The 11470-nt window shown below is 48.9% G+C and overlaps 1 protein-coding gene across 2 annotated transcripts in view; it reads right to left on the minus strand.

Annotated features, from left to right (window-relative positions):
* Positions 1-2276, minus strand: part of IGSF5 (immunoglobulin superfamily member 5) — a 46492-nt gene extending 44216 nt beyond the window's left edge. For both annotated transcript variants that reach the window (XM_044254945.1, XM_044254946.1), the window contains exon 1: positions 2059-2276. The gene's annotated coding sequence lies outside the window, so the exon portion shown is untranslated. The remainder of the gene's footprint in view (positions 1-2058) is intronic.
* Positions 2277-11470: the final 9194 nt, after the last annotated feature.

The raw sequence follows: 11470 nt of genomic DNA on the forward strand, positions 1-11470 counted from the left end.
CACAAGCAGAAATACAAGCAGGGAGACAGGGCACAGACTAAAACCCGCCACGCCTCAGTCTGCAGAGCACACAGCATGCAGGTCGCAAAGACACCTGAGCGGTGATTTGAAGCATGGCAAAGACACTCAGCCCTGTAACCCACTTTCCCTCCTAGCGAGATCCTGGGTATTCATAACTCACGAGGAGGAACATAGGCTTTCTACCGCCTTCGTTTCTCTGATGTGTTGGGAAGCAAAACTGAGCATGTGTGCTCAACCATAACCACTCGTGGGCGTAAGGTAAAATTCAAAGAATGTGTGCCACGGCCCCAGCGGCTGTGGATCCCGCCCCCTGCCCGGCGGGCCCCGCCCCAGCGGCGGTGGACCCCGCCCCATGCCCGGCCGGCCCCGCCCCAGCGGCGGTGGACCCCGCCTCCTGCCCGGCGGGCCCCGCCCCAGCAGCGGTGGACCCCGCCCCCTGTCCGGCGGGCCCCGCCCCAGCGGCGGTGGACCCCGCCCCGGCCGTAATCTAAAACAGGCTTAGGGACCCGCACAAACGCGTCTCAGCAGCAAGGTGCACAAACACCTGAAGTGAAATCACGGCCTTCCCGGACCGATTCCAGATCCTGAATTATGAAGCGCCAAATAAATCATTTACTAACTGTCAAAGTTCGATGAGCACAAGGCAGCAGGCCAGGCACCGCACCTGTCCACTGCGGGTGTAGCCCAGAAAGCTGCACCCCAGCAGCAGCTAGAGGCGAAGCTGAACCATCGCGTCATAGAAGCTTACACATTTCACCGAAAGCAATAAATGCCAAGGGCGCAGCCAGCGCTATTGAAACTGCGGTGGTGGCGTAAGGTCCACCGCGGATGCTGATAACCCAGCTGAGTCGGGCGCCGGCCTGCGGCCACAGGGCTGCGTTTGCAGCAGGCTCCGTTCTGCCGCCGTCCTCTCGGGCCCTGGCCTCTCCGTCGGACGGGCACTTGGTTTCCACAGAGCCCAGCGGAACCCCCAGGGCGGGCGGGTCAGGAGCTCCCGAGAGCTGCAGGACCTCGAGCGGGATTACCGCAGACGCTGATGCGCGCCCGGCTCCCTGTGAGGGTGCGTGCCGTCAGGAAGCCGATTTCAAGTTTTAACTGAACTCAGACATTTCGCTTTAATTAAATTAGGACCTCCGGCAAGTAATTTGCAAGTTAATATCTCTAGGGAGAAGCGGGACAGATGGCTGAGTTGATCTCATTCCTTTTGCGATGGAAGACTGGAAGAGCTCCCCTTCCAGGTGAGAAGTTGCGAAGCCTCCTTAAGATCTCACACCTTAAACTGCATGGCACAGGCAGGGCTCAACCACCGACCAGTCCCCTACTGCCCAGACAAGGCAAAAACAGAAGGCGTGGTCCCAGGGAGGGCAGTGCTGGACTTTACCATCTCACTCGACGCCCCACACACAAGCCCTTCTTTCTGGGGCCTGGGAAGTAGCTTGAGATGGTAAAATCCGAAGGCGCCTGCCGACGTTCTGTTCCAGGCAGCGGCCTGAAGCTGAGACCCGACAGGATGGACAAGGGCCACTCAGGGTGAGTGAGAGTCAGCTGTCGCAAAATCCGTGCAAGGGGCGGCCTGCAGCCGTCGGGGCGCTCCTGTGACTCGGCACCAGCACAGCCCGGCGTCCGCCGGCCCGCAGGGACTTCAGAGCAGCTCTCCTTCCCTTCCCACAAAGGGCATTTGCAGGTGCGTGCGATGGACAGCGGAGCCGCCGGGATTTTCCAGAGCTGGAAGCCTGAGCTCCCAGACTGCGGCGTCTCAGCTTTCCCCGCGCGCGGAGCGCAGCGCACTGTGACAGGGGCTCCCGCTCCAGGAGAAAGCCTCCTGAATTCCGAAACCCCCAGGGCAGCCCCCTCTTCTAATGTTTAACTCTGTGTCCCTTGGGCACACACAATGAGTGTGTGTTTGCTGGCGGGACGCTTGTCCTGGCACAGCAGCTAGAGGCCTGCGGCCGGGCGACCCGCCCCTCAGCGAGACAGGTGCCTGGGGACCAGCCCGCGGGACAGACAGACGCCGGCCGCTGGCTGGAGCTGCCTTACCTCGGGCAGGAAGGCCTCCTTCCTCTTCGGGGCTTCAGAGGAGGTTCTCCGATCCCCGGGGCATCCGGCCACGGTTCTGTCTCATTCCGCACGGACGCAGGAACGCACCTGTGCGGCCTCCGGAGAATCCCGACCCACGTCACGGTTAACAGGAAGCTCCCGGCGAAATGGCTCTCCCACGTCACAGGCCAGGCTATAAACACAGAGGTGGCCTCTGCCTGCCACCCGCCTCTCGCTCCCGGAAGGTGAGCGCGCCCCAGAGTTGACATTTTTCCTGCTAATCATTAGCCGCCCCAAACAGCAGCCTGGGCAGTGTGGTGGGGCTGGACACGCCACGGCCGCCTCGGGGTCACGGCCGCGGGCCCTGGGCCTCCGCCCCGGCTATTCCCCCGGGCCGCTCTCGGTCCTGGTCCCGCAGCTCTGCCTGCGCCCCGTGGGCCTGGCCGGTGGTCACTCTTGCCCAGGCTGGGGGTCACTCCGGCCCCAGGACACGGGTCTGGACAACCTTGCCGCCCTCTGGCGTCAGTGCAGGCCCGGGGCTGGCGGAGCCGGTTCCTTCTCTGGGCCTGGCACCCGCACCTCTGCAAGAACAGGTTTTTGGCTGAAAGGAAAGAAGCCCTGAGGGGGGATCCTTCTGGAATGTGGCCACCCCGCACTCTGCGTGAAAAAGGAACTTGGCTTCTCCAACCACTGTGGAAACTTCTGGAAAAGGCCACCACCTGGAATCCGCTGCGTAGCCGGGTCCTGAACTGTTTGCTCTCTGCGGTTCTCTCTGAGCGTCTGGCTTGTCTCCCTCAATGCGTTTTCATTTTGTCAGGGGACTCAGGGTCAAGGGCCTCTAAACAGAATAGTCACCAATATGTGGGTCATGTACTCAGCGGAAGACACCGACACAAATAAGTCCTGGTGGGGAGGGACTGTTTCTCCCCGGTTGAACAGGATCAGAATATGTTCCAAAAGATGCACCTTCAGCATGAAGATTATTTTAAGCTGAAAATATTTGACATTTAACCAACTTTTTTGAACAGCCTTCTCAGAGTTTCCCTTTGCTGACTGAAAGCAGCCACTACTGGGAAATAAGGCTGCCATAAATTCTTTTTCAGGATGGATCTACCCCCAGAAGGGAGAACACAAATAAGGCCTATTCCAGACCCTGTCCCCACAGGGAGCTTGTGACCCAGAATAAGATTGAAAGACTACTCTTACCTGTATAGATAAACATTATCACAAATTTTCCCATCTCCTGTCTCTTCTCCTGAAAATCTATTTGTCCTTCCAAAAACAAAAACAAAAACAAAAAAAAAAAAAAACCTGCTTGTTTTTCCCATAAGAAGCCTTCCTTTGCCCCCTTCACTTTCCCCTACTAATGTAGGTAAGTCAGTAACTAACCACTTAGTAAGCCAGGAAAATCCTTTTTTGGCTCCCATATGCATGCAGAATAAACCTTTATCTTGTTAACCTGTCTTCTGTCCATTTAATTCTCAAGTCCCAGACATGGCACCTAAGAGGGTAAAGGAAAGCATTTTTTTTTTCCTCCTTCCCTACAAGGCCCTGTGCTAGAAGCTGGTCATAAAAAATGGTGAGCAAAACAGATTCCAGAAGGCAATGTATGAGTCAAATAATCTCCCCAATACACCCAGGGCTGTAGCTTTTTATTTATGAGCTGTGTCCTCAAAGACCAAGCATAGTTCAAAACTCAAATAATTCCAGAACAATGAGCCACAAAAATGAATGACTAAGAAAAGGGTTAAGGTATAGGCAGGGAGAGATAGGAGGTCAGCTTTCCCCTGACTAGACCCACATAGGTGGCTCTGTGACCAGGTTCACAGAAATCCCAGATATAGAAATGCTGAGGGGTACAAAACCAGAGAGAAGGAAACATAAGGAGACCACCTTGTTTCTCATAAATGTCATAGACAGGTATTTTCATCATAGTTACAAACAGACCACTGAAAGTTACCAAACTTTTACTCAAAGTAGACAACAGTGCTACCAGTGACTTGTCAAGATTTAAATTCCTTGATCGGTTTTCTAGAAAAGACTAACCATAGTGGGAACCCACTGAGGACCTCTGTCACTCTAAAGAGCTTTCCTTCTCTGTTCTCACCTTCACTTAATAAACTTTCACTTCACATCACCCTATTGTCCACAAGAGACTCATTCTTCAACTCGGTGCGACAACTCTACAATCGTACAACATGAAAACCCAAGACCAGTGTAGCTGATTTTTCCCCCGATACACCTTTTAAATTTTCCTCAGTTCCAATCCTACTATTTAGTCTCAGTCAGTACCAAGAGTCAGGAAGACTGGCCTTCGGAGCACAGTCTTAGCCTCAGCACGACTACTGGAGAATATGGTTAAGACCTTCTAGAAACTTTAAGTTATGATAACAATGTGTAGGAGGGGGGAGAAAATGTTCCTACATCCTCCTTGGTTTTGTGGTGTGGGTTCTGAAAATTAAACTGACAAAAGACAGATTAACAAGAGAAAAACGAGAGAACAGTGAGAGTTTATTGATATAGACAGCCTGCATACAGACAGGGGAAACTCAGTGCTGAGTAACCCAAAGGAGTCTTCACAAGACAATACATCTGAAGAGAACTGACAGGACAAAGGAAAAGAAGTGTAGGCTTCTACACAGGGCAAACCATGGGTAGGTGAATGCTTGGGGGACACTTAAAGGAAGAGGAGGTTGTGCAAGGTTTGTTTTGTAGAACCTGGTAAGAGTGTCCCATGGTTAAAATCACAGCTTTGCCCTTCTCCATACAGGAGAGGAGAGGGCACACTTTGTTTGCGGTCTCCTGTTCCTCAGTTATTTTCAGCTTACAATAATTCCAGTATGTTCCGGCCCCCTGCAAGTGCCACAATTACATGCATACACAACGACAGTAACGCCCGCTGAGAAGCATCACAACAGGTGGTCTTCCCCTCATCACCCCCCACCCCCCTACCCCCTGCGCTGCTAACCCTGGGTACAGCCACCCAGAGTGGAAACCCAGTTTATAGGTCACTGGAAACACAGCTCTGAAGCAATGCAGCTCCAAGGGACTTGTTTTGGGGGTGGGGGTACTTTGGGGGGGTTGCATTATTTCTAAGTTTAAGCAAAAAGACAGATTTACTAATATTTTTAGCCTATGCTATTCGAAAATCACAAAGTTCAAATTTACATAAAACATACACACTCAAACTCAAATTGGGATAAAGGCTCTAAAGACAGCTTTGACAGGGGCTCCTGGGTGGCTCAGTCGGTTTAGCATCCACCTTCTGCTTGGGTCATGATCCCAGGATCCTGAGATTGAGCCCACATTGGGCTCCTAGCTTGGAGGAGAGCCTGCTTCTCCCTCTCCCACTCCCCCTGCTCCTGTTCCTTCTCTCACTGTGTCTCTCTCTGTCAAATAAATAAAATCTCAAAAAGGAAAATAAAGAAAAGAGAAAAAAAAAAGCTTTGATAAAGGTGCTGGGGCTGGGAGGGGGTTTCCTGGAGAAACAGAGTTTGAGCTCAGGTGGCGGTGGGCACGTTAGGTCACAGGGTAGGAAGGCAGCGTGGGGAGGACTGCCTCCTGGAGCAGGGGAGGGTGGCTTCCCTGCCACGGTGGCCAGAGGCCCACAAGCCGAGCCAGAAGAAGTTGGAGAGCCTAGAGGGACCTGAATGCAAGAGGGTGAGAGTTGGTGCGGGGAGAGGTCCTTCCCTGAGCCCAGAGGAGAAGCAGGGTCCAAACCGAAAGCTACAGTCAAGAATTGGGTTTTTAGGGGCGCCTGGGTGGCTCAGTGGGTTAAGCCGCTGCCTTCGGCTCAGGTCATGATCTCAGGTCCTGGGATCGAGTCCCGCATCGGGCTCTCTGCTCTGCGGGGATCCTGCTTCCGTCCCTCTCTCTCTGCCTACTTGTGATTTCTCTCTCTCTGTCAAATAAAATCTTAAAAAAAAAAAAAAGAATTGGGTTTTTAACTTCACGTATAAAAAGGAATGTCGTAAAAAGTGGTTAAAAAAAACACAAAAACTTGGAAATGAGCAAAGATCATGGTGTGAGTGTGAAGGTGCACACGGGGGGCGTCTTTCCCAACGCCGGCTTTATTCATTCCTCCAGGTTAACGCGCTGATGAGGCAGGGTCGGGATTCCACACTCAGTGACATCTCCCCACGTGTCGACCTCGGCTTCTTACAGGTCACACAGAGCACAGCACGAGACGGGCCACACAACACATTGGGAAGAACAGGACGTAGAAGCCAACAATCCCCACACAACACCAGTCTGTGGGCGCGTGGTTGAGATAAGGTCTCGGTCCTGTTCAGGTCAGCTCCCGGCGCTTACTGTTGCTTATGTCCCAACAGGGAAGGATCTCGGTTCTACTGGGAGATCAGTCGGGCAGAGTCCTGGGCAGCAGCTGCCGTTTGAAGTGGTCAGACATGCAAAGGTCAGAGTCTGAGGAGTCTGACGGTTCGCCACAAAAATTCTCCCTTTGTCAGTCCCGGGCTCTGCAGACCTCCCCTGCTTCTACTGGTTGTCGGTTCTGGGGCGTGGTCGGCCGGTGCTGCTCTAGGTGATATCTGGTCTTCCCTGCAGGCCCTCGGCTCCTTCTGTCATGTCTGACATAAGTGATTGCATCTTGCTGTCCACATGTGGTGACCTGGTGTAACAGGACCTGAGCTGTCTTTGAGCTAATGAAAACTTTAAATGTGAGACAGTTTGTGCAAAGAGGGCCACGAGGTGCCCAGGGAGCTGGTTAGACATTATGGCAGGTGTGTCTGTGACGGTGTCTGTAGGATGCTAGCATTTGAATCAGGACACTGAGGAAAGCAGACACCCCTCCCCAGCGTGAGTGGACTTCATCTCATCCACGAGGGCCTGAATAGGACAAAAGGGTGAAGAAGGGTAAAATTTCTCTCCCTGCTTATTAGCTGGGACAGCCGTCTTCTCCTGCCCTTGGACCATGGAGTGAGGACTTGGACAGGACCCACAGCACCAGGCCTCCTGGGTCTGCACTTCCTTAGCCTCCAAAACTGCATGAGTTAGTTTCTCATAATCCATCCATACCGTGCAGCCACTCCCCAGCGGACTCTAAGCCCAGGGCAGATGACAGTCCCACAAGACCAGAGAATGGACTTGGAGACAGGAATCAAGATGCAGGTTTCTTGGAGGAGCTTACGTATAAGGAGTCCAGGAGCAGCTGACAGGACAAAGCTTCTGCTGCTTTCATAAGATACCAAGTAGCCTGGCAACTTCCAGTCATCTCTCCCTTCCTTGTATGGCCACCGTTCCAAAGACATCAAGGCCTGCCATCCGGACACCCTTATTACAAAGGTGGTCATTCCATGTTGGTTGCCCCCAGAGCGCCTGACCTCGAACACTGAACAACACATCTATCTATCTTTCTCTTTCTTTCCTTTTTTCTTTCTTTCTCTTTGTTTCTTTCTTTCTTTCTCTCTCTTTCTTTCTTTCTCTTTCTTTCTTTCTTTATGCTTTCTTTTCTTAAGATTTTATTTATTTGAGAGAGATTGAGAAAGCACAAGCCAGGGGAGGATGGGGGAGAGGGAGAAGCCGGCTCCCACTGAGCAGAGATCCCCATGAGGGCTTCAATCCCAGAACCCTGGGATCATGACCTGAGCTGAAGGCAGAGACTTAACCGACTGAGCCACCCAGGCGCCCCTTGAACAACATATTTTTCTACATTTCCTGCTTGATGGGAATCCAGTGGGAGGACAGGATCTGTGTACTCTCCAGACAGTGATTAACAGGGATGTTCGGGGTGTGCAGGGATGTGCAGGCACCAGCACATACCACACAACACACCTACTGGGTCTATTTCTAAAGAACCTGACTGACACAAAGCTGTAAGAAACTGATAGTAATACCGATCTAGTACGCAGATATGCTAGTGAATTTGGTGGAGAGGCAGCTGACCCTTGCTCTTTGGACATGGACCAGTTTTGCATCTATTCATAAATTTTCAACATTACAACAGCATGTGTGTGTGTGTTCTTTAAATTTCCTTTGAACCTGTTGCAATATCATGCTGGTTGGTTCCCTCGTCAATTAGAGAGTTCAATAAAATCTCAGACACGTCTTCCTTTTAGATTTGTATGAGAGCCACGGTCTTAAATCCCGTTAACAGGAGACCTTCGAGGAACTTAAGTGAACAAGTGACATTATCCCTACAGAACTTTCTTAAAATACTAAAAGTAGTAACTTGAATGATAGAAAAGTGCCTAAATGTAGCCACTATTTTTCTTACAGAAAACAGTTTCATATGAGGCTCAAGCTAATATAAGGAATAAAATAAAGACCATTGATACTCCCAATATCACCCATGGGTGAGTATTATCCACTTTTAACGAATGGCTCCTATTAGTTCCCCTACTTAAAAAGTGAGACAAAGTCACTCTCAAAAAGAGTTAGAAAATGCAGGTAAACCAAAAGGAGAAAAATTAAAAATACCTTGCTCTGTGTGCGTGTGTGTGTGTGTGTGTGTGTCTGTTATTAGTCACCATACAGGACACCACTAGTTTTTGACACAGTGTCCCAAGATTCATTGTTTATGCACCACACCCCAGGCTCCATGCAATCGTGCTTCCTTCATACCCACCACCAGGCCAGCACGTCCCCCTTCCCCTCCCCTCTTGCTTTTAAGAGTACCACGCAGACAAGCACTGTCAACAGCACAGGGAGTATCTGCTAAAAAATGTTCATATGGATCCACTGTTTAATAGCCAATTTTTATTTACTTAATATATTATAAACCTCTATTCCCAGTCAGAAAATACAGGGTTTTGAGTGACTAAGCATAATGGCATCAGCGGAAGGCAGCATCACTTACCAAAGCTGATCCTATCCGGCTTTGCACCATATGTGGGTGGTGAACCCCATGGCAGCTGGACCGGGGGTCTACCCCTAAAGATTTCCCTATGATCCATTCTGAGCAATGCAACTGCTATTATGGAAACAGTAAAAAGGTCTATGATTGCTGGGGAGGTGGGTGAATAAATAAGCAGAGAAAAGAGGATTTTTTTTCAATTTATTTATTTTCAGAAAAACAGTATTCATTATTTTTTCACCACACCCAGTGCTCCATGCAAGCTGTGCCCTCTATAATACCCACCACCTGGTACCCCAACCTCCCACCCTCCTGCCACTTCAAACCCCTCAGATGGTTTTTAGAGTCCATAGTCTCTCGTGGTTCACCTCCCCTTCCAATTTACCCCAACTCCCTTCTCCTCTCTAACACCCCTTGTCCTCCATGATATTTGTTATGCTCCACAAATAAGTGAAACCATATGATAATTGACTCTCTCTGCTTGACTTATTTCACTCAGCATAATCTCTTCCAGTCCCGTCCATGTTGCTACAAAAGTTGGGTATTCGTCCTTTCTGATGGAGGCATAATACTCCATAGTGTATATGGACCACATCTTCCTTATCCATTCGTCCGTTGAAGGGCATATTGGTTCTTTCCATAGTTTGGCGACTGTGGCCATTGCTGCTATAAACATTGGGGTACAGATGGCCCTTCTTTTCACTACATCTGTATCTTTGGGGTAAATACCCAGGAGTGCAATGGCAGGGTCATAGGGAAGCTCTATTTTTAATTTCTTGAGGAATCGCCACACTGTTCTCCAAAGAGGCTGCACCAACTTGCACTCCCACCAACAGTGTAAGAGGGTTCCCCTTTCTCCACATGAGAAAAGAGGATTTTGAGGACAGTGGAAGTGCTCTGCCTGGTGCCGTACTGGTGGATGGGTGGCATTACACATTTGGCAAAACCTGTATCATGTACAACACCGAGAGTGAACACTAAGGCCCACTGTGGAATTCATGTGATTATGACGTGTTGCTACAGATGCATCAGTTGCAAAGAATGTACCACTCTGGCCTGGGACGCATTGGTGGACAGACTATACATGTGTGGAGAGGACTCTTGGTGCTGTCTGTCTGTTCGATTTTGCTGTGACCCCAAAACAGTCCTAAAAAAGAAAAGTCTATTTTTTAATGCATCTCTGAAAAAAAAGACATGCACATTGCAAGAAGTCTGAAATACTCTGTATTAGCAAAATCTTCCAAGATAGTTACAGTGGCCCCCAGCAGCTAATGTCCAATGTAATCAACACGGTCAGTTATTTTAATTTTTGACAACTTGGAAAATTTTGTTTAATTTGGTATTGTCTTCATTAAAAAAGGACTGTGTAGAAAATGTGGAAATTTCAGGAAAAATAATAACAGTACGTTAAAGCAGAACCCAAAACCTTGCCGTCCAGAGAGACCCACCATGGAGTACTTGTCATAAAGCCTTCCAATCTTGAATGTGTGTGTAGGCACATGTGTATGTCTATGACTGTGTCTACGTATGTACGACAAGTATAACTTATAACTTTTTATTGAAGTATTATATATCATCTTATATAAAAAAATCTGTTGTTTGTTTTTTACCTAACCCACTAAACTGGATTGAATAGTGTCTCCCCTAAAATTCCTATCTGCCTAGAACTTCAGAATGTGTTCTTATTTGGAAATAGGGTCTTAGCAGATATAACTGGTTACGTTAGGTGAGATCATATTGCATTACAGAGAGCCCTAATCCAGTATGACTCGTTGTCCTTAGGAGAGGAAAGGTGGACCCAGATACACATACACAACGTTTGCGTGAAGACACACACAGGAGTGTACCACGAGACAACAGAGGTGGAGATGGGTGTGTTGCACCTACCAGAAATACCAAGGACTGCTGGTGACCCCCAGAAGCTATGAGAGACAAGGAAGGCATCTCCCCTAGAGCCATCAGAGGGAGTATGGCCAAGCCAGCACCTCCAGCCTCCAGAACAGAGAGAATAAATGTGTCCTATTTTGCGGTACTTTGTGACAGTAGCCCTAGGCAACTCATAAAAGCACTTAACCAAATGGCCTAAGTGTCTTTCCATAAATGTGTGCCCTTACAAAACAATTTTAGGTGCCTAAAAAGTCTTGTCTGTGGCTGTACCATCAGTTATTTAAAGAATTCTTTATTATTAAACATTAAATTGCATCTACATTTCAGCTACTAGAAATCTTTTACCTGAAGAATCACGTTTTACTTTCATGTATTATATAGTAGAACGTGATTTTATAGCTTCTTAATTTAACGCTACATCATAAGCATTGTTCCCTATCATTAAAAACCATTCATGAGCACTGTCTTAATGGTTTCAGAATAACATGCTCTATTATGATACAGAATACAGCATCATTACAAGTATATCGTAATGACAATAAGAATACCCATGTGGTTAGACCTCATGTGGCTTCCATCTTTTTAGTGTTGCAGATAACACCGGCATGCATGTATTTATATACAGAGAGGGGGGGAGTGCATTTGGTCCCCTATCAACATTAGAGTCTTTTCATTTAGGATCATGTGAAAACATTAGTCACTTTAAAATGACTG

The sequence above is a fragment of the Neovison vison genome, chromosome 6 (assembly GCF_020171115.1).
Source record: "Neovison vison isolate M4711 chromosome 6, ASM_NN_V1, whole genome shotgun sequence".
In the NCBI taxonomy this organism is placed as follows: domain Eukaryota; kingdom Metazoa; phylum Chordata; class Mammalia; order Carnivora; family Mustelidae; genus Neogale; species Neogale vison.